This window comes from Neolamprologus brichardi, chromosome 14, assembly GCF_056152115.1.
Source record: "Neolamprologus brichardi isolate AB-2024 chromosome 14, ASM5615211v1, whole genome shotgun sequence".
Taxonomy (NCBI): Eukaryota; Metazoa; Chordata; class Actinopteri; order Cichliformes; family Cichlidae; genus Neolamprologus; species Neolamprologus brichardi.
In genome coordinates, this window is record NC_142117.1 from 27,949,119 (window position 1) to 27,971,572 (window position 22,454).

Genomic DNA, 22,454 nt, shown 5'->3' on the forward strand with positions numbered 1-22,454 from the left:
TCTGGCACTGCGGGATTTGATTCCCTGCCGTTGTAGTGTGTTACTGATGGTGACCTTTGTTACTTTGGTCCCAGCTCTCTGCAGGTCATTCACCAGGTCCCCCCGTGTGGTTCTGGGATCTTTGCTCACCGTTCTCATGATCATTTTGACCCCACGGGATGAGATCTTGCGTGGAGCCCCAGATCGAGGGAGATTATCAGTGGTCTTGTATGTCTTCCATTTTCTGATGATTGCTCCCACAGTTGATTTTTTCACACCAAGCTGCTTGCCTATTGTAGATTCACTCTTCCCAGTCTGGTGCAGGTCTACAATTCTTTTCCTGGTGTCCTTCGAAAGCTCTTTGGTCTTGGCCATGGCGGAGTTTGGAGTCTGACTGGTTGAGGCTGTGGACAGGTGTCTTTTATACAGATGATGAGGTCAAACAGGTGCCATTCATACAGGTAACGACTGGGGGACAGAAAAGCTTCTTACAGAAGACGTTACAGGTCTGTGAGAGCCAGGGATTTTCCTTGTTTGAGGTGACCAAATACTTATTTTCCACCCTGATTTACGAATAAATTCTTTACAAATCCTACCATGTGAATTCATGGATTTTTTTTTCACATTCTGTCTCCCACAGTTGAAGTGTACCTCTGGTGCAAATTACTGACCTCTGTCATCATTTTAAGTGGGGGAACTTGCACAATCGGTGGCTGACTAAATACTTTTTTGCCCCACTGTATAGTGAGAGAAAAAATGTGCAGGGTCCCAAAGAAGCTGAATCGTGCTAAAAAGAGGTGAAAAAGCTGAAATTTCTGCTGAAAATGGATGTAGAAGCTGAAATCTATTCTGAAAAGTGTTAAAAAAAAGTTAAAGTGTTTACTGAAAAAAATGTTGCCATAAGCGGAATTCGAACCTGGGCCTCCTGCTCTGAAAACGGCTGCTCATCTCACTGAGCTAAAACATGGCTCAGCCTGGCAAGCTAAACTGGTGATCACACTGATAATGTGGTTCCAGTCATTAAAATGGGCCAAAAAAAAAAAATGGCATAAAAAGCTTAATTTTTCAAAAAGTATAAAAGTTATCAGCACCACAAGATATAGCTGACATTAGCAGAATGAGCAGAACAGCTTAAAATTTGAATGGTGAAAATCGGATGAAAACTGAGGGAGTAGTTAAGCGGCAAAGAAAGTAGAATAAGGCAGAAGAATAAAGTTTAAAGAGAAACAGGAACACAAATAAAAAGCAATCCTGCCGCACAGTGCAAATTAATATCAGCTGGGTCAGTCCCACCTGATGGCTTAAAAGAAGTGCCTTGTTACCAAGGTATCAGACAAGAAACATCTTATTGTGGGTAAAACCAATCGGCTCTCTCAAGACCTCATTGTTGAAAAACATAATGATAGCAATAGTTATTGAAGAATTTCAGACAGTGAGTCCCAATTGGTGCTAGTTAATCTTTTCTAGGGACACCTTGGGCCCCTTAGTATCAATTTAGAAGCAATAACCTACCTGAATATTGGTGACAACTATGTCCATATATAACCATATTTATAACCCATTTTCTGGTGTCTGTTTTCAACAGAGTAACACATCATACCACAAAATGGGAGAAATGGGAGAGTTTCCTCATGGATGTAGAGTAACTGTGCCATCCTGTTCAATATGTACTAAAGTCTTTGTGGAAAATTTCTACCTTGTTGAATTTATGCCAATAAAAACTAAAGCAATTCAGAAGTGAAAACAGGGTCTAACACCTAACATCAACATGTACCTAATAAAGCAGCTGGGGAGTCTAACTACAAAATTATAGCATTTTCTAGCGCTGTTCGATATAACGATATGTATCGGATGACGATATAAAAACGTCTATCGTTTCATTTTACGATATTGTTTGTTTCGTGGTGTTGCAAAATAAACTGTTTACGGCAATATTTTTTCATGGTTTTGATGGTCACTGTAGTGGCTATATTAATTTCTTAAAGTTCTCTCTTTCTCTTATATTTTATATAACCACACTACGGATGAACAAGCGGCTGTTTTTATGCGTTGTGGTTAGCAACAACGACGGTAACGCCATCGCGTGTCCGCTTGTTTATGTTCCACATAAATCTTTCACAATAAAGCTCAAGATCCTGTTGAGACTTTTCAAAATAAACTGAATCACGTGAAAGAGCAGATTATTTACGGATGAGAAGCAAAAAAGAGCCGCCAGGTGCTAAAAAATAAACCTTAGAACAGGCTTTTCCCCGCAGCACGCCGTGTAATAAATACTCACAAAGAAAACAGCGGCCGTTACAACTTATGTCTAAAAATGTATCGTTTCATGCATCGGTTAAAACACTCGACTCCAGCTACATGACGCGCAGCTGGAAACACTTCCCGCAAGTCGAGCTGCCCGAGATTCACAGAATTTACAGAAAATGTTACATTTTTGTGATTTATATCGTTATCGGGACAATAGAATTCTTATATCGGGATATGAGATTTTGGTCATATCGCACAGCCCTAGCGTTTTCTATTATATTCTTTTTTTTATGTATTGTATTGTGATTGTATTGTATTGTTATCCTATATATTATCCATGTGCCCGAACTGTATCACTAACTAACATCATCATTACTTTTCTGTTTTGAGAAACCAGTAAATTTAAAGGTAAAATATACAAAAAAAAAAAAAAAAAGAAATTTAACCCAGGGGTAATTAATTAAAATGCTTATCTGCCAAACCCACATTTTCCAACTGACCAAGCCTGTTTCACTAGAATAACATGTATTCCATGAATTACTCAGCAAGTGTGGGAACTGTCAACTAGACTGTCAGATCTTTTTTTTTTAAGGGTGATAATGTCCATATTGTGTGCATGTGGGTGGGGTAAAGTAGAGTGGAGTGGGCTGAGGGTGGTTAACCGCTGAATTGTTCACAGTCATCCATGATCATCAGGTGGGCTAATCCAATTTACAAATTTGCATGCCTCCTTATTTCCCTGCTGATGTAAATGAATTTGTTCAGCAGTAGCTTTACAAGAAGAGCAAAATGAGTAAGAACATAATGAAAGTTTGTCCAAAATTGCAATGTTTTAAATGTTACATATTTTGTAGTAAAACATCAGTAAACAACAGTTTTTATGCTACAGAAAGGTTTCTTTCATTATTTTTTTTTTAAAATACAGCTCATTGATTTAATTTAAATGATATTATGGGCAGCACGGTGGCACGGTGGTTAGCACTGTTGCCGCACAGCAAGAAGGTCCTGAGTTCAATTCCAACATCAGGCCGGGGTCTTTCTGTGTGGAGTTTGCATGTTCTCCCCGTGTTTGCGTGGGTTCCCTCCGGGTACTCCGGCTTCCTCCCACCGTCCAAAGACATGCAGCTTGTGGGAATAGGTTAATTGGAAAAAATCCAAATTACCACTAGGTGTGAATGTGCGAGTTAATGTGAGTGTGAATGGTTGTTTGTCCCTGTGTGTTGGCCCTGCGACAGACTGGCGACCTGTCCAGGGCGTACCCCGCCTCTCGCCCTATGACAGCTGGGATAGGCTCCAGCGCCCCCCGCGACCCTGCAAAGGATAAGCGGAAGCGAATGGATGGATGGATGGTATTATGACAGTGAATATCAGCAACCAAAAACCTGTTACTTTGGCAGGAGAGTTTAATAGTTAGCAAGGTCCTTTTGCAAAATAGAATTCTATTTTTAATCTTCAGCCAAAGCCCTCGCTATAATAGGTGTGCATTCTCTCCTGGTGGGTGTGTGGGTTTCCTCCAGGGTCGCTGAATTTCTTTTACTCCAGAGAAATGCAAATAGATTTTGACTCTAAATTGCCAAGCGGAACTGTGAATATGTTGACCCTGATGTATTGGATATCTGTCCAGACTGTCTCACTGCCTTTCACTCGGTGCATGCTGTGATGGACTCAATGTGATCCTCTAGACAGTGGTTTTCAGAAAACCAAGTATTACTATATGTTCTTTTGTCAAGGTGACCAATATATGAGTCTTGTGGTTTTCTATATTAGGATGCATTACAACACACTGCAAGCTGCACCATTTTCAGAAAAGCACTATAGAGGAATATCTTGGAGCGTAATATCTTTGCCACACTGAAACTCATCAGCAGCGTCTGGCAACTTTGTTTTCTTTGGCATGCACGTACTGAGCATTAACAGTACAACAAATACTTAATTGTTATTGAAAATAAACAGTTAGGCGGTTACTGATACAGATGGATATTAAACAAGATTACTGATTAATCTTAAAGGAATATAAAGGGCAGGTAAGGCTTAATGGCAGTGCTTTTCATTTTGCATCAAAATGGTAATCCTAATTTATAACCTTATAAACTGAAACTTGTTCATTTCTAAGGGATAGCATTGGCTATTTCTCAGCAGTATAACTATGCATGCATATTTCAATATTAATAGTACAGTATAATAACTTATCAACCAATATCAATAAGTGTCTAATTGATCAAAACACCCAACTGCTTCTCTGTTGTGTTTTCTTATACAGTGTCACTAAACATATTGTAATGCCCATGGTAATGAAAAAGCTGTTGCAGCAAAAGCTGAAGGGGAGAACATTTTTTTTAGCTTATCACTATGAATTATAATGTGCATCCAACTGAAGTCTTGTCCTTACATTGGTTATTATCCCAATAGAGCACATGTGGTTCCTAGAGTAGAACAGTAGGAAGGCCAATCAGCTATCAGGCTGCTCATCCTATGGAACCAGGTCCCAGTTTGGATTAAGGAGACGGACACTCTCTAGTTTATAAAGATCAGGACTAAAAAACTTTCCTTTTGATGACGTATGTACTTACAGCTAGATCAGGTGACCCTGAGCCATTTATTAATTATGCTGGCATATGCTCAGGTTACATGGGGTTACTTCCCAAGATGCACTTAGCCATTCCTTTCCATGCCTAATGCATTTACATGTCGCTACTGCATGTCAAGTTTTCCCTACAGTTTGCATTTTGTCCTTGTATTTATTTATTATTTATTTATTGCACTTGTCTTTCCCTTTCCATCACACCTCAACCAATTGTTCCAGATCGCTGCCCCTCTCTGATCTTGGTTATTCTGGAAGTTTCTCCTAGTTAAAACAGAGTTCTTTCTTTTCACTATCGGCAAGTGCTTGCTCACAATGAACTCTCTAATTGTTGGATTTTTCCTCCCAAATTCTTGGATACTTACTCTTGCAATATGAAGCACTCTGAGACTTCCGGCACTGTATTAGGAAAGTTGAACTGAATTGAATTTTACAACAGTTTTTTTGTCAGGTTCACCTTATGGTATGAAGACCAGCATAAAACCCTGCCTGTCTGTATTTACTAAAGCGGCTGAGTGTCAATTTTGCAACTGATGTGTGGAAATGGGATTTTTCCAGCTGGCCTTGGCATACATATCTGTAAACATTTCCCTTTCAAAACACACAATATGGTGAAAATATGATTAAAATAAATTATAAAAACATAATTTACTAATGTCTGCACCAGACAACTTTCCACAAATTATGCATAATGCTAAGAAAAAAAAGGCTGTAACAGCTTCCACTACAGGTGTAATTTCTTTGAAAGCCAGAGGAAGAAGTTTTGAGAATAAGCAGATAAATGAATGGGTGGATGGCTCAAAGCTTTGAAGTCCTGACCCTGAGTATAGCCAAAACTCCTATATGGTTTTCTACAATACTAGTATTTTGATGAAGCAGAACTTAACTGAAGTTAACAACAGAGGGAAGTGGGTAATTCCAATACAAAATTCATACATGTTTTAACTTAGATGTCTGACATGCCCATTACATTAAGGTTGCATTTTACAGTGAGAGATGATCTTGTAGTGTTTCTATGTTTCAGTCAAACAAAGTGATTCTGATTTACTTGCCTCTCCTGGATCTGAACTGTCATGCTGTTACCGAAGGGAAACGTATGCTTAAAATCAGCACTTACACTATTATTTCTGATAGTAGATTAACATTCTCCCTCATTATATCTCCTTGTTGTTGTCCTGCTAATTGGAACTGCTTTTATTTGAATGTGTCAGTCATGGCTGAAATAAACTGTGTCTTTGTCAGTGAACCACCCACAGATCTTTCCTCTCCCATCAACCCAATTCTAAAAACTGTATCCTAAAGCTAATGTGGCCTCATTAGTAAATCTGGCCCATGATCTATGCAAGGTGTGCAGAGGCACTTAGCTTATACCGTCATCTGCTATTTTTCATATAAACAGTAGGGTCAGAAGGCTACTCTGAATTAGCTGGCTCAACTCATAATAAAAGAAATGCCTCAATAAATTGTGTTTGAACTATATTGCTGGTTAAAAATGAAAGCAATGAGTGGCTGCATTTTACTGAATTTTATGCAAGACACGCAAGACACTCTTACACATACTAATAAATCCTTCTTAAATGGTTCAAGGCTTACCTGCCAGAGTTATTATAGCTTTGTATTTTCTACTTAGATTCTATTTTGTAATTCAGTTTAGTTTCAATTACTTTCCAGAATGGATTTTGTTTCTATTTTTCTGAATTTCTCAGATTGTGGACTTCATAATTTTTGGTAAATAATAAAAATAAAACACTCAGAGATTCTGGTGAAATCTAGAAAGACAAGAGGTTGTTTGACTATCAAGAATTTGAAAATGCACATCACTGATCTTCATAATTCCCCCAAAAGAGCTCAAAACCTGAATCAAGCAAGAGTTGGAATATTTAAGTACAGATAATAAAACATTTTTTAAAGCATTTTAAAGTATTAATCACAAAGTTTTAACATAAGCTTTAAAGTATTATAGTATAATCCATAGCACAAAGGCATAGCTACCCTTACACGTGTTTGTGTTAAAACATCTGAGCGATACAGCAGAATTAATCATTATGTAGCATGAAGAAAATAAAAGAGCTGAGGGTTGAAAAGGGCAAAGTGGCATTTTATCGGTTCTTGGCAAACCTGTGCATTCCAAGTAAATGCATCAAAGAGGTCGGTGTAGCATAACATGCATTAATTAAATAGGGTTTGGCTAAAGCATAAACACAGAACTTGCTCCAGACAGGATAGTCTGTATTGTTATAGTCTACCCTTGGAAACACTACAGTGCAGCTGCAGAATACAACACAGTAAGTGTCCATAGGGCTGTCCTTATGACTGTGTTACCATCGACATTTTAACATCTGAAATCTAATAATAGCAAAGGCAGCACAATGGCCTCATAGGAAACAAAGTGACAAGCAGGTTGGCAAGGTGGGTACAGGTGCAGTAACACTGCTCTTACACAGTTGCCACTGAGGGCAGACAGCACAAATGAGCATATGTGGTGCGTTTGCATCCCAAGACAAAACACACACAAGCTAACATGTGTATTAAGACACAAACTCGACTTTCCTATACACAAAAAACACGTGGATTATTTCCTATGTCTGGAAAAAGTGCATCTTTTAATTACATTACATTTCAGATATCTGCCCATTGTTACTGTGTGAGTAAGCTTTGGCAAGGGGAAAAGCAGACTGGCCCAGGAAAAGAAGCTTCTCCCCAAAGGCAGCAGGGGGGCTAACTAGAGATGAACCTCCATTATTTCTTAGTTCATTTTAGGCAAATGATGACAAACACGTGTGTTGAAAGGCAGAACGAGAGAACAGGAGTTCTTGCCACAGAGCACCAAGAGAGCGCAGGTCACAAAAGATGAAAATGATGATACTGACAAAGAGGAGATGACAGTCTATGTAAGACAGATGAGCTGTTCGCTGCTGGGCTCGTAATATTAGCAAATCTGATATCTATAATCTGCTTTCTGCACATATAACATAGAAAATATCCTAACAAACTATTCCCTTCCAAAATAAATTTGGCATGGGGCTCTGAGCAAGAGGATTAAATGATTTCCACTCCTTTTTTTGCAGTTGATGCCTCTCCCCTTACATATTTCACTTCATTTCACTGTCATATTGACACAGGAATCCTGGGCTGCCCGTCTTCCACAGAAAAAAAATAGGAGAGAAACCCCCCAGTAAAATATGACAGTCTAACCAGAGTCATTGAACATCTGCCAGGAATGAGTAAATAGAGAGAAGGGCAACACAGCGAATATGGGATGATGCTTAGACAGATGTTTTCAGTAATGCTATTAGATAATCCTTTAACTCCCTGCAAAAAACAGCATCATTACCACTATTTCTGTGAGTGTATCTCATCTATTTGTCATGGCATTTATTCAAAAGCCTGAGCCATGGGTCATTATGGAAAAGCTACAGCTTTATCAAGATAGAGCCCCCAATCTATATAGCATAGCATTGCACAATTAAAGAGTTGCAATCCAATTTCATAAAAAGAAAAAAAAATGGCAACAGCTATTATAAGTGAGTGCTGTTGGGCTGGTATTGCTTAAGGAGTTTAAAAGAAATCTCAGGGCCAGGCTTATAACCAGGAATGCATCTAATCTCTAGGGATCTCAAAAGAAATAATACAGACAACTAAATTGAGTTTGATACAATGTTTATCAGATCTGCAGGGCATAAAGACAGGAATCAGTGTAAGTACTAAGGAGGACAGATAATAGGGGTATTAAATTCCTCTGCACTATCACAGGAACACCAAAGCTTCCTTGAAGACACCGATTACTGCCTGGAACTATGCATTCATCTCTTCTTCTACCTAATGTAATTAATCCCACCAAAGGCAATCAGGGGAAGCCCACATGTAAAAAAAAAAAAAATGTGGGGACTAAATCAAAATGTTTTTTTTAAATGAACCATTTCTGAAAAACAAGCAAAAACATGTTAGAATGTTACAATTCTAAGGAAAAAATGGAAGCAATCCTCAATTTACCAAAACTGGATTCTTAGATATCTTTGTTTTTTTTACCCAGAAATTGTTGATTACAGAGCGCTCTCACTGTGCTGTTCATAGTTGATTTTGGTTACAGTCCATTGAGCAAGTCCAGTAGGGTGAACACATCTAACCTGTGTATGACAACACAGGGATGTTCACTCAACACCTTCGCTAATCTAATTCAAAATTTAATAAATCACATCACGAGCAAATAAAATATAAACATCGTGAAACCAAGGCTGAACAACATGAGTAACATTCGAGGTAATTTCCACAAGGTTTTCTAGTGCAAGAACAAAACTTCAAGATGCCAACATTTAGAAGACAATACAAACTCACCAGCAAATGTGTCTGAAACTGTTGAATTTGTTCCAGTCAAAACTGGTTGTGATATAACAGCAAAAAGTGATCAAACAGTCAGAAAACATCTTCTCTGCCTGTGCAGACAAGTGTAAATTCTGTTTCATTCATTGCATGGTGAACAGGAAGCTCAGCTGGGTGAGAAATGGACAACAGAGCAAGAGTTAGCCCTCTCTTGTGGAGACGTTTATGTTTAATTTTGTTAATATGTTGATATAATAATATAAAACATAACAATAATAATGTATACTTTATAGATCCCCGTGGGGAAATTACTTTCTCTGCATTTGACCCATTCACTCAGTGAAGCAGTGGGCCCGCGGCAGGCAACCGGGGAGCAGTGTGTAGGGACGGTACCTTGCTCAGGAGTACCTCAGGGTAGCCGTTCAGTGGATTCGAACCCCTGACCTTCCAATTATGGGGCGACCACTCTACCTACTGAGCTATCTCTGCCACTAAAACATTTAATGAATACAAAATTTCCCTTAATAGAGCTGGCACAGCTGCCATGCAAAGGGTTAACTTATGTCACAACCATAGCTGGACTGGCCATTGGGCATACCAGGCATTTGCCCGTGGGCTGATGGTGATTTTTCGTTCTTATGATCCGACGGGGTTTAGTGGTGGCTATGGCGGAGCTTCCACAGAGGCCAGCAGGTGGATGAGGGAAAGGGAAGGCAGGAGGAGGAGAGACCAGAGGCGGCCGCCGTTCAGATTGTCAGGTGAACTGAATACTGAACTTCATAACAGGTAAGAAGTTATGAGCTGCAGTCTATCTGGGTCAGATATAAACCAAGTTTAGGTGTAGCTTATTTATCGCCCACTTTGTGCCAGAAAGAAGAAACCAGCGGAGGTCGCATTAAACAACAGCAGCACCTTTAAGCTTGATAAGTTGTTGTTAGAATTTATTTAATATTACTTTCTATATCAGCTGATGTTTGCTGGAGCCACAACTGTAAAAGCTGCTAGCCATGATGTCAGCTGGTTATCTGGTGAGAGGGAAACATGAAGATGAAACCAGTAGATGTCCTTACTGAATCATCAGAGCTGAACAGGTGATGGAGAAACAGGTTTACCTTTTAGGTGACATGAATGAGTTGAAGGGAAGTTATGAACTGTTTCTGAGAGACAAATAACACCAGGATGGTTTTCTAAGTAGCTGACAGCTGGTAACTGTGCAGGGGCGGGTCTAGCAAAGTTTTGCCAGGGGGCCAGGTAGGGCATTAACAGGGAAAGGGGGCACAAAGAAATACTTTCTTATTCTCATTTAAAATGTCTAACTTTTAATAAATAATTATCTGAATCTTACAACCAAAGTTTTCATCTGATGTAAAATGTATAGAAATCCTACATATACCAACAAGACAGTGTACATCACTGTCACAACAGCGTTTGTTTTCATTCAAAGCCTTTATGGCTTTTCCTATAATACCTGGTTGACCGGTCTCTAGTCAAAATGCCCGGACGATTTTTTTGTCCCAGTCCAGCCCTGGGCACGACACGCCGTGAATTAATCTGAGAGGGTGCATTAAAAAATAAATGGCCGGGCCAGCGGTGCACATCACAAATTAGCTCGCGTAGTTGTGCCGCTTCTTAATGACAGTACCTTAACTAACAACCCCAGCTACCAGATTCAACTTGTAATTGGCTAAAAAAAACTTAGCCTACCGGTGAGAGGGATGTTGCTAGCTGGCAGTTTTTTCAAGCGATGTTGAAATTTCCACATTACGACACTTCAAAAGCTTCAGGAGCTGTCCGCTCAGTGCAGCATTAGCACCGCGAAAATACACGGATATAGCTGTAGACTCGAGACAAAATTCACAATGTGTTTTCGGGACTTTCAGGTGTATGGACCAATATTTTCTTGGTAGCTGGCAGCTGGATTTACCTCACATTAACTGGCTGGACACAGAGGACATCAAAATGCAGCTGATTGAACTAAAAAGCTCGACTCAAAGTTTGCAGAACTACGAACGCAGCTGGAATACACAGCTGTGCGTGTTCATGGAGCTTGCATTTTCACCTGCTGGACATCACTACCTCACAAGTTTAACTGCCTTCAGAACATTGCACAGGCCTTATTGACAGTATTTGGCTCTACATATCTGTGTGAGCAGATTTTCTTTCACATGTCTGAATGCTGGAAACTCGGAGTGGGAGACCAGAGATCACATTAACATGTGTATCTCTGTATTAACAAACATGCCATATTGGCCCAGATTATTTTTCTTATCATTGTTGTGGGGAGACCATAAATAGCATTTGCATTTTCTGTTGTACAGTTCATTTGCTGTTATGGATAAAAGGTGTCTTTTTTTGTTTCAAAATAGCTGATAACTATTCGCTAATAGCTGCCAACATCTGCGAACAAATATAATTCTATAAAGTTGTTCTATATAGTGTGTAACTGTTCATATAGAGCGTTATTAAATTTATTGTTAATGCAATCATATGGCGCACTGACTTCTCAGGAAATTTTAGATGGCACTCGTTATCAGAAAGGTTGCCAGCCCGTTTTAGAGGTTTTCCAGCCATGCTAAACTTGGGAAAGAGCCCAGGGTATAACCCAGAACCTACTGGAGAGATTATGTTCACAGATATCTCAACTGGCCTGAGAAGGCCTCAGGATTCCCCAGGAGGAACTGGAAAGCCTGACTGGGAAAGGGGATGTCTAAAATATCCAGGTTAGCCTAGTGCCATCACAACCTCCCTTTAGATAAGTGGGCGATGGATGGAATGCATGTCAATTTTTTAATTTGAAAATAGGAAACAAAATTGAGCTACTACTTTTCTATAGCAAATAGAAAAATATGCAAGACATTTTGTGTCCACCTGACTAGTCTATGTTCATTTAATGGGGATTTGAAATACTAAGTTGATCCCACAAAACTTTAAAATATATCTTTATACATTTTTTTATTCCTCCCAGTTTGCAGATTATGCAACCCCACTGTGTGCCCTTCAACTGCCACAGCAATGTCAGTGGCATTACTGTGAAAGGACATATTAAAAGCATGTGTAATATTCTTCTGATACATTCTTTCTAGGGTGTGCATAATATTACACGGCTCTTTGTGAGTACAATTACATGGCACTGCCTGGGAGTGCGCCATATGAAATGAGAATGATTATGGCCAGTCTGAGTGGTTATGTTGGGGAAAGAACAGCGGGACTGTAACCTTCAGCACTAGGCATTGCTTATCTCTTCTACACACTGGGGAAATGTGCTAATATAATTACTTTATAAGTATAAAGTATCCATGCTAAGATAATCCCAGTGGTCTCATCACTGTCCTCACCCATTACTATCTCCACATTTCATTCAACAGTCAAAGGTTAGATTTTAAAAATAAACACTCCAACATCCATCTGGCTTATCAAGTCTTGTCTAAGTCCAAAATGGCCACTTCTTTTCTTGCTCTATCTGCAGATGCAATCAATTGTACTTTCATGACAGCTAAGGCAATTTCCAAGGTGCTATCTTCGAAGATCTCATATTACACAGTGTAAGTGTCAGCACCTATCAGGATTTCCACTCTAGGACGTGATGCCCCTACACCGCACCAAAACCGGATGAGATGTGATTATGGTTAGAAAAGACAGAACCAGTAGTTTTTTTAGGCTTTCGTGTGCGTGTGTGTGTGTGTGTCTTTGCCTCTAAGGATCACATTGACATCAGTGTGGGTCTTCTAGTTTACCTTACCCCATACACCAGGGGTTAAACTTGAGATAAGTAATGTTGCAGCTTGCTTTCTTCAAATACAACATAAAATATTCAAACCAAATGCTTGTTTTCACATACAAAAGTAAGAAGGGGAACAGGGCGGGAGGTTTAGATTTTGCCGCCAGGATTATAAATTCCAAGTCTTTCTTTGCAGAGATGTCACAAGTACAGAAAGGTAGTGGACACTGAGATATTGTTAAAGCATATGTTTTGGTAGTAAAGGTATAGATAGCAAGAGATCTAATTAGACAGCACATGTCTTTATGGGGGGAGCTGCCAGCTAATTTATGAGAATCTCCTGTTTGAATATCTTATAAAGCTGAATAACAGGCTGAAGCTCGAATCACACAGAAACACAACCAGGGTGCGTGTATGCACAAAACCAGACAAATATGCAGATAAAAAAATAAATAAAAAGTTCTGGCACATATACACATTCACTCACTCATCTATGCCCAGATCTGATGCTACAGCTCAGCTGTGCTGTGGGAGCTGTGAAGACTGTGACGATGTGAGGGCAAAAAGGCGTTGGAGGCTCCTACCAGGCTCCTTCCTAATGGTGGATTTGACATTTACCCTGGGAGGCTGTGGGCTGTGGCTGCTGCTCCCACAGAAATGATTCAACTTGTTGTGCAGCATGTAGAGCAATTTATTCTGATGGATGAAGATTGCTATGGTGAAGGAGCTAGAGATGTCTCGGGGCTCTGTGTGCTACTGTACCTTGATTTACCAACAGACCACATCTGTCACAACTCTTACCTGAGCCATCTAACACCTATATGTTGTCAGTTATCTACGTTAGTACATGATGGAGAAAGACAGAAAACATTCGAATCACGAGATAAGTGCCTTCCATCTCATGGGTTTATGCAACTTCTGCAGACAGCTCTACAATGAGCATCCCAGAACCAACTGTCACCACATTAGCTCGCCTAACTGGTCAGACCTGACTGAATCCTATTCTTGCTCAGGCAGTACTGTTAGTGCACACTTTTTTCTGACATTTGTCTTTTGACTTCTTTACCTTTTCTGAAAAAAAAGTTTTAAACACACGCATCTGGAAAAATCTATCCCTGTAAGATGTGAAAATATATTCCATCTATATACTGTTTATAAAAAATAAATAAATTAAGTCAATGTCTTTTTAGAAATTTGACATGTTCACACACATAAGGAACCTGAAGGATGTGTGTGTGTCACTGTGAGCTAAATACTTACATTGCCATGCTAGCATTCACACTGCATTAGTCATTTTCTGTGACATCACTTTCTTCTTCTTTTTTTATGAGTTAGACACCATTTATTACGGTGCAGTGTTGTTACAAACTGCAAATCCCTGACTCATCACTGTATACTAAATGCCGTGGTTGGCCATTTTTGTCAATGCGTAGGCTCAGTCACCGTTCTATCTTTATTTCTTTTGCCACTTTTGGGAACACTTCCTTCATACTCATGTTTCTATAAATATGGACCTCATTAAAAGGCATTATAAAAACCTGGAACATTTTTTCTGTCAATCTGCATAAAAACTTGAACCTGAAGTAATCATTTTAAGGCAACTGCCAGGTCCACTGGAAATGAACATTTTGGTTACTGCCAAGATTTTCTGTAAGATGACACTTATCTTTACTGATTCCTTGACCTAATTTTTGCCTGTCTTTTTTTTTCTTCTTAAGCATTATGCACTCATTTGTTTTTTAACAGATGTTGTGCTATATGTCATTCTTTACAGCATGGAGGGAAGGAGAAGATGATGTCATGTGATCAGTAGAGTACAAATCCTATTTTGTGCGACCTCTATTTTTGGTAGAGCATGCTAGCGGGCCGTCGTTATTACCGTGTTTTTTGGAAAATATGGCACACTTAAAATTAATCCTTTGATTTTTCTGAAAATCAACAGTGCCCCTTATAATCCCGTGTGCCTTATGTATGAATTCCGGTTGTGTTTACTGACCTCGAAACGATTTTATGTCGTACACGGCGCTCAAAAATCTGTCAAATGTTTTAGTACGACTTTGCTAAGCTACGAACCCACAACGCTTGATAGATTGTTGGATCATTACGGCTATCATAGGCAGGCGCCTCGCGGAGTGATACGTACTGTGCTTCAACATAATATTACCGTATTGTGTGTGTATAAGCTCTTTTTAAGTTTTGTGGATATTCTACATGGTTATGCTGAGGATATGTCAATTTCCACTGGAAATGCCTTTTGGTTAAACTGTCAGCAAGGAATTTGCATTTGCACTGTTAATTTTTATATAACTTTAATGCACATAAAAAACAGCTGCTTGTTTAAGTGAAAATACATTGGGGTTTTTTTGTTTTTTGCACTAATAAAGTTGTGGAGTTGTAAAGTGTTTTGTCTAGTGTCAATTATATCGTCAGTTATAACGTTGTCGCAAATTTTCAAATGTATATCATGATAAATATTTTTGGTCATATCGCCCTGCTCTACTTCAAATGTCTTTCTATTCTTGAGGCTTATGAGAGGCTTGCACCTTGCAGTGAACCCTTTGTATTTATTTTCATGCGATCTTCTCTTTGTGGTAGACTTGTAATACACCTCCCTCCTACAGAGTGTTTTTCACTTGGTTGGCTGTTGTCAGTGGGTTTTTCTTCACCATGAAAATGATTCTGCGATCATCCACCACTGTTGTCTTCTTAGGCATCCAGGTCTTTTTGGATTGCTGAGTTCACCAGCATTCTCTTTCTTTCTCACGATGTACCAAACTGTAGATTTTGCCACTCCTACTACTGTAGCATTTTCTCTGATGGGTTTTTTCCTGTTTAAGGATGGCTTGCTTCCCCTGCATGGAGAGCTGGTTTGACCACATGTTGTCTGTTCACAGCAAAATTTTCCAAATCCAAGCACCACACCTCAAATCAACACCAGGCTTTTTATCTGCTTAACTGATAATGACATAACAAAGACATTGCCCACACCTGCCCATGAAATACCCTTGGAGTCCATTGGCCAATTACTTTTAGTAGAGGGTGGCACATGTTAAGGAGATGAAACTAATAAACCCTTTATCCAATTTGAATGTGAATACCCTCAAATAAAAGCTGTGAGCATACACATTATGTCCACGTCCTTTACATAACTGTAATTTGTAAACGGGTAAAACCCCCCAAAACTTATATAGTAATTGTATAGTAAACAAAGGTTCTCATTGAAGCCTGAGTCACTGCACACTTTTGTTTATTTTCTTTCACTCAGTTAGTTTAATTCAGGGCTGGGTATCGTCACTGATTTCTAGTACGATTTGATTCCGATTCACAAGGTCCCGAATCGATTCGATCCACGATTCGATTCAATTCGATTTAAATCTGGGAAATTTTGCCTCAGACAGTCAGAAATATTATAATTCAGATCAGTAAATTTACATATTTTTGTATCTATAAAAGGGAAGCTGACACTCGCAAGACTTTATCAAAGGTGTAAGCATCACAGCAGATGCCTCTGTGTCAAAGTAGCTGAAGATAAAATACAGAAAAACATGAAGGAGATTTTCCTGGCCTGGGATTTTATAAAAATATTCTGCAGCACATCAAAAACAAAAGAAAACTATTAATCAACATATGAACATTACCTCTGAAGTTACAGCGGTTTTATTAGAGGCACAGCGTTTTGCATTTTGCATAATTTTAAAAAGTTTACATTTGTTCAGAAGCCTATTGAACAGCAGAAATTAAGTTTTCTTTTCGGAAGTAAGTAAAAGGAAAAAAAACAGCGGCTGACAGCGCTGTAAACAACAGTAGACATGTGCGTAACAAGCAAGCGAATAATGCAGAAAAAAGATTTTTAGACGGGAAACTGTTCTTAAAGTATACAGAGAGAGAGAGAGAGAGAGAGAGAGAGCGCTGTGCATGACGTGTGGTGGAAGCAAAACAGCAAAAGTAAGAGGGAGTCCATGACGATGTTTTTGTGAAGCGTAGTTTGGATCTTCTTTTGCTGCTGGTTCAGTCAATAATGTTTGGAGAGAGATCAAACTAACAGCTTTAGAATCAGCGCAAAAAAGGGCGTAAACACAAAGCGCGGACCCGCCGAAACATCAGAATCAGCGAGCTGTCGGCTTTCAGCCCCGACCGTGTCCGTGCCGTCGGGTGAGAAAGGCGACATCTCACTGATTCTGATCCGTCGCCGGCTCTGCGCTTTGTGTTTACGTCTTTGTGCAGAATCCGTGTACCTGCTCTCATTTACTGTTTTAGCTGTTTGGTGGTTCTTGAAATTTTGTGAGGTTTAACCTGAGATTCTGGCGTTTCAGGCAAAATAAATTAATATTAAAAAATTGATTCAGGATTTTAATGAATCGATATCACGTTATCCAAGCCAGAATCGATTTTAATCGATAAATCAATTATCAAAACCCACCCCTAGTTTAATTCAATTAATATCAATGAATTGAATGAATATTAATAAAAATCAAATATGTTTGTTGGATACAAAAAAATAATAGAATTGTTCATTATTTTTTCAGAATGAAGCACACACTTAAATACTGCTTTATCGGAAGACCTTTTTGCAAATTAGGCACAAACAAAATTATATAATGGATGTGTTTGAATTGTTCTATTTTATATTGTGCGATTAATAAATAGTATAAGAACCTTGTGTTCAGACACAAAAAACTGAATGTTTCATTTTTCACTTCAGCTGTTAACAACAGAAGCTGTGTGTAAATTCCATGTATACGAGATACACATGCTTTTCCCTTGTCTCTTTATAGTCATACACTGTCAGAAAAGCAGCTGAAGTAAATATTGTTTTAAGTTCATGAAAGTATGTTTAAAACCTAGAACGAGACAGCTGGCATACCGTCAAAGGCAAAAAAAACGCATTGAACTGTGACAGGACATACTTCACTGCTGCCTCTAAACAAGTCTCTCTTTTGCTTTGAAAGCTTTTCTTTGCTCACTTCGCATCTGTGAATTCACATAGCTATGTCAACATTTGCAGAGTGTTGTAGGAAACTACAACGGGCTACTATTAAAGAGCTCTGTTGGTATCTGTAGAAAATAAAGTCAACATATGATTGGGATTAGCGTGACCAAAAAATGTTGCATTCTGATAATAAAACCTAACTGATACACAATTTATACAGAGTTTTTTTTAATTAATGACAATATCTAGTGATTTAAAATCTAATATATAAGCCCATATTTTCTTTCTTTCAGACACACAAAACTTTAAAACAGACTTCCCTAATATTTGTCATGTGATGTCATTTATGAGTCCTTACTGAGATAACATTCCAATGTGGTTTAAAAGTTATGTGTTTTAAGGTCACAATGAGTTGTTGATTACTCGTTTATGCTCTGCTCCACTGGTTGTTGTGTTTGTGACGTTCCAAATACACGCTGCCAACAGGTATGCAGACTGCCCTATAGTGAACAAACTATGCAACATCAGTACTTGTAACATAGCTGAAGGGTGTTTCTAAGATCTCTTCTTTATTTTTAATATTTTCATTTATTGGTCATCATACATGTCAATATCAATATATTGGCAAATAACTAATATAAATAATATCTGTATATGTACAAAGACCTTTTAATTTTCTAACACCACCTTTTAAGATGTTCTGAATAAATTACATTACAAAATGCACATGATTGAACAACAGTTTTCAGCCCTGAATAGTACAAGCTGGTTTCCTCTTAGGTTGATTACAACTCCAAGATCCTACGCCAAAGACAATGTGCCAATATACAGTCTATCTCAGCTTGTATAATGTCTTTGGTGAAACCTAGGGCAGTTAAAGTTCACAAATGACTTGGTAATCAAGGAAAGGTTAATTTCCTCGAGTGCATAATAACACTGAAGGTGACTTGCATGAGTCACATTAACCACTCAGAGTATCATTTTGGCAGCTGGGCAGCAAGAGGATAATGTTTAAATAGATTTTAATACTAGAGCCAAATCGAAACTCTAAACGTTGGAGGAGGGACAAAAATACCATTCTGAACATTAAGACGGATATGCCCACCAATTCCCAGTGGAAATTACACCACTGTTCATGGTACATATGAGACTGGCTGATCTGTTAACTCTATCAGAGAGCAGTGCGTTGTTCATTCATTAACATTTCTAGGTACAGATCTCATCTAAGTTCTATTCATTCACTATTGTCTCTGATTTGTTGACTGTTGGGCTTTAATTCTTTTAAACCATTCAGAAACATGTAATGTAGCAATATTTTTTAAGGTGTTTTAGACACTGTAGTCTGTGGTGCTATGTCTATCTATCCATCCATCTATGAATTGTCATGCTACTCTTTTACAGTCACAGTGGGGCAAGCTAAAAGTATGCATTAATACAGTTTTGGCCAAAGTGTATTAACTGTGCCATGGGAATGGCCATAATTCAGAGCAGCTTGTCCTCATTAAGACTTAGCAGTCCATCCAGCTGAAGCTTCTTACTCTGAGGGCAGCTTAGGCCTTTCATCCCCATTTTCATATGGACCTCAGCCTCGTCTCACGAGTACAGGGGTGATAGTGATGGTGATGGCAAAGCTGCCCTGTGAGACCTCTGGTAGCCTTTAGCATAAGCTGTGTGACATGAGGTCAGCTGCAAGCTGTGCAAACTTCTAAAGGTTCCTGTCATTCATCTAATTTTGTCCTAGATTCATCTTAGGATGCTTATGGTGATTTGCAGAATTCCGATCAATAAAACCTTTGTCCCAAATTGTAATTGCTATAGAGAGATTTCAGGTTATATTGCAATTTTAAGACCTTTATCATGACTGTACATAATTGCTGGGCACAAGGTTGTTGCAGCAGTAAAAAGAGTTAAACCATGGCCACCTTACAAATGCTACAATTACTATACAGAGTATCCACACACCAGGATCAAAGATTATACCCTAGGGAGCCCTCAGATGACGGTTCCTAGATTAATTGTTTGATCCAAAAAGCCTTGTGGCTATCACATAATTAAAACAAAGTATGTCTAAGAAGATTCTCAGTCAGCCAGATCAGGATATCGCTATATAGGGAAGTGGACTTCTTGTGTGCTATTAAATGACTTCTGGGAATCACCAGTTTCCTATTTAGACATAGAAAAACTGACAGATTCATGGTGACTCTGTACTTATGAATCAGCCACTGCTAAGCCCTGCCTCTCAGGGTGAGATGAGATATTAAAAAAGTCAGAGTTAAAAAAACAAAACAGAACAAAACCTATTCTTCACAACTTTTCGTGAATTCTGGTCATCGTTCCCAACATAAGCGAACATTTAATAGAATAGAATAGAATAGAATAGAATAGAATAATCCTTTAATTGTCCCACAAGGGGAAATTAACCCAAGTTTTGTAAATATGAAGATATCCATCATATTTACTCTACCTAACAGAAGAAGAAATGTGAAATGTAAATGTAAACTCACTGCAATGTGACATTAACGGCATGTCCGGCATGTGCACCAGAGGAATTTGTAGACTTGTAGTACCTGACCACTACAAATAATGGCCCAAAAAAAATAGAAGTCAAACTGCAATAACGTTGAAACCTAGGACAAAACCGCAGTTGTAGGGCTCCTTGTGACCAACATGGATGAGCATTGTTGAGAGCGGGTTTTTTTTAAAGATTTTGCAGAGAAGACTATGTCAAAATAAGTCGATGCACTCAAATGATACTTGTCAACTTGTCAATCTGTTGGAAAGATGGCAGATACTCAGTACTTTGAACAGGCTCTGATGTTCATCCAGTAATCAAAGAACCCATCTGTTAAATCTGGAAAGTATGGAGCTGAAATTCTTACTAAGACAGCAGAGACAGAAGAAAAAGTCTCTGGAGGCAGGGAGACTATAGCGCAGAACCTAATGAAGGAAAACCGTGAGAACCATGTTGTACTCTGCAGCCTGGAAGAAAAATGTGGATGTTGAGGAGGGGGTGAAAAATACACAGACACAAGAGATAGAGAACGAGGTAGAAGACAGCGAGAAAAGCAATTAGTGTCTTCTAATTGCTCTCATTAGAAGAGATGTGGCCGATTTGGTAGATTTATGATGAACGGTCATAACTTGAACATATAACTGTGGACTATATAGCTGTGTGGTGTGCACACAGTAGCAGCTCTCAGTCTGATAGCAATACGACTGATAAGATCCGATCCTATCATCAAAACTTCACTATCATCTTTCTTGTGATAAAAAAGTAAGGAATGTCTGTAAAGAGAGTGACAGAAAGATAAAGCAGGAGTCTGGTTAGAGGAAGAATGATACAGCAGGAGAAAAGATGAACAAAAATGATGGTGTCAGAAGAGAAAATGGAAACAATGTAAAGCAGAAACACATTTTAGCAAAGTGTTTTTTGCAATAATAATATAAAGTACGTCTAATTATGAAAACCATAATAATGGTGCACCCTGCCTGAAAAATCGATGGCAACTCCTACAACTATTCTTTATCTTGCCCATCACATAATGAAGCTGCCACTGGCTAAACACATATGAAAGGAATCCACTCTGGGTGTTTAATCATAACAGTCATTTTCTTAAAGAAGACACTTATACTAACAAATTCCAAAGCAGTGCTCTCACTCGAGTGTGCTTTATGATTTGTGTTTTCTTAAACATTGAATAACCAATTTTATTTAGCAGAGAGCAGGGTAAACCACAGGGTAGCTTCAAAGACAAACTATTAGGTCTAGTGGACATTATTGCTGAAGCACTGCTCACTGTGGGATGGAGTGGGGGGAAAAAAGTTGTGGTGTCTGTGTGATTGAGTGCTGGTGTGTAATAGGGAATATGCAGGCTGAAACGCACTGTAATTAACAAGAATAATATCGCTTCCCTCCTCTGCTGTGGGCTATGAGCAAGGGAGGCTGTTATCTGCTCTGTCCTAAACCTGAGTAATGCTGCATTTTCCTTAGAATCTCTGATTGAGTCAAAGGTGGGGAATTATGATAAGGATGATGCTCTCCAATACCAAGTGGTCATGATGCTGGTTTCTACACCAGCTGTAAGTGGAAGAGAATGTATGGATATTTTCTTATAATGTGGTTACAGTGGACCTCGATGCTGTGCTAACTTTGCATTCTAAAACTTTGATGTAAGGAGTCACACAAAACAGAGTGTGAACATCTACACACTGGTGCGTAAGTACTTTGACAACGACACTTGTTGTTTTGCCTCTCTGTATCAAACACGATATGACTGAAGTAGAGACTTTGACCTTTCTCCACCACATAAACTACAATTATAGTCATGTTTATATGGTCCACCATCTACAAAACAGGACAAATTATAGAACAAAAAAAGCAATGGCTAATTGAAATTCCACCATCTTGATTATTCCATTTCATGTCCACTGTGATGGTTTATCGAAGCACAATTTAGGTATTTATTCCCCAAAACCTATAGAGCTAACTTTAGGCTTTAAATAAGCTAACTGCAGCTTTCCAAACAAATCCATCTAAATTTGTTCTCAAATCTGACAGAAAGGTGAACACAGAAATTCGTTGCATGGGGCAAACAAGTGCAAATTATAACAGTGCAAAGATAGAATGGCTTTTAAAACCACAACACAACACATTGGTGGGAAGTCTAAGATTGAAATTA

General features: G+C 38.7%; 1 protein-coding gene across 1 annotated transcript in view; it reads right to left on the bottom strand.

Annotated features, from left to right (window-relative positions):
• The window catches only part of dph1 (diphthamide biosynthesis 1), a 68,366-nt gene that overhangs the window by 31,794 nt on the left and 14,118 nt on the right, over positions 1 to 22,454 (bottom strand). The window lies entirely within an intron of this gene.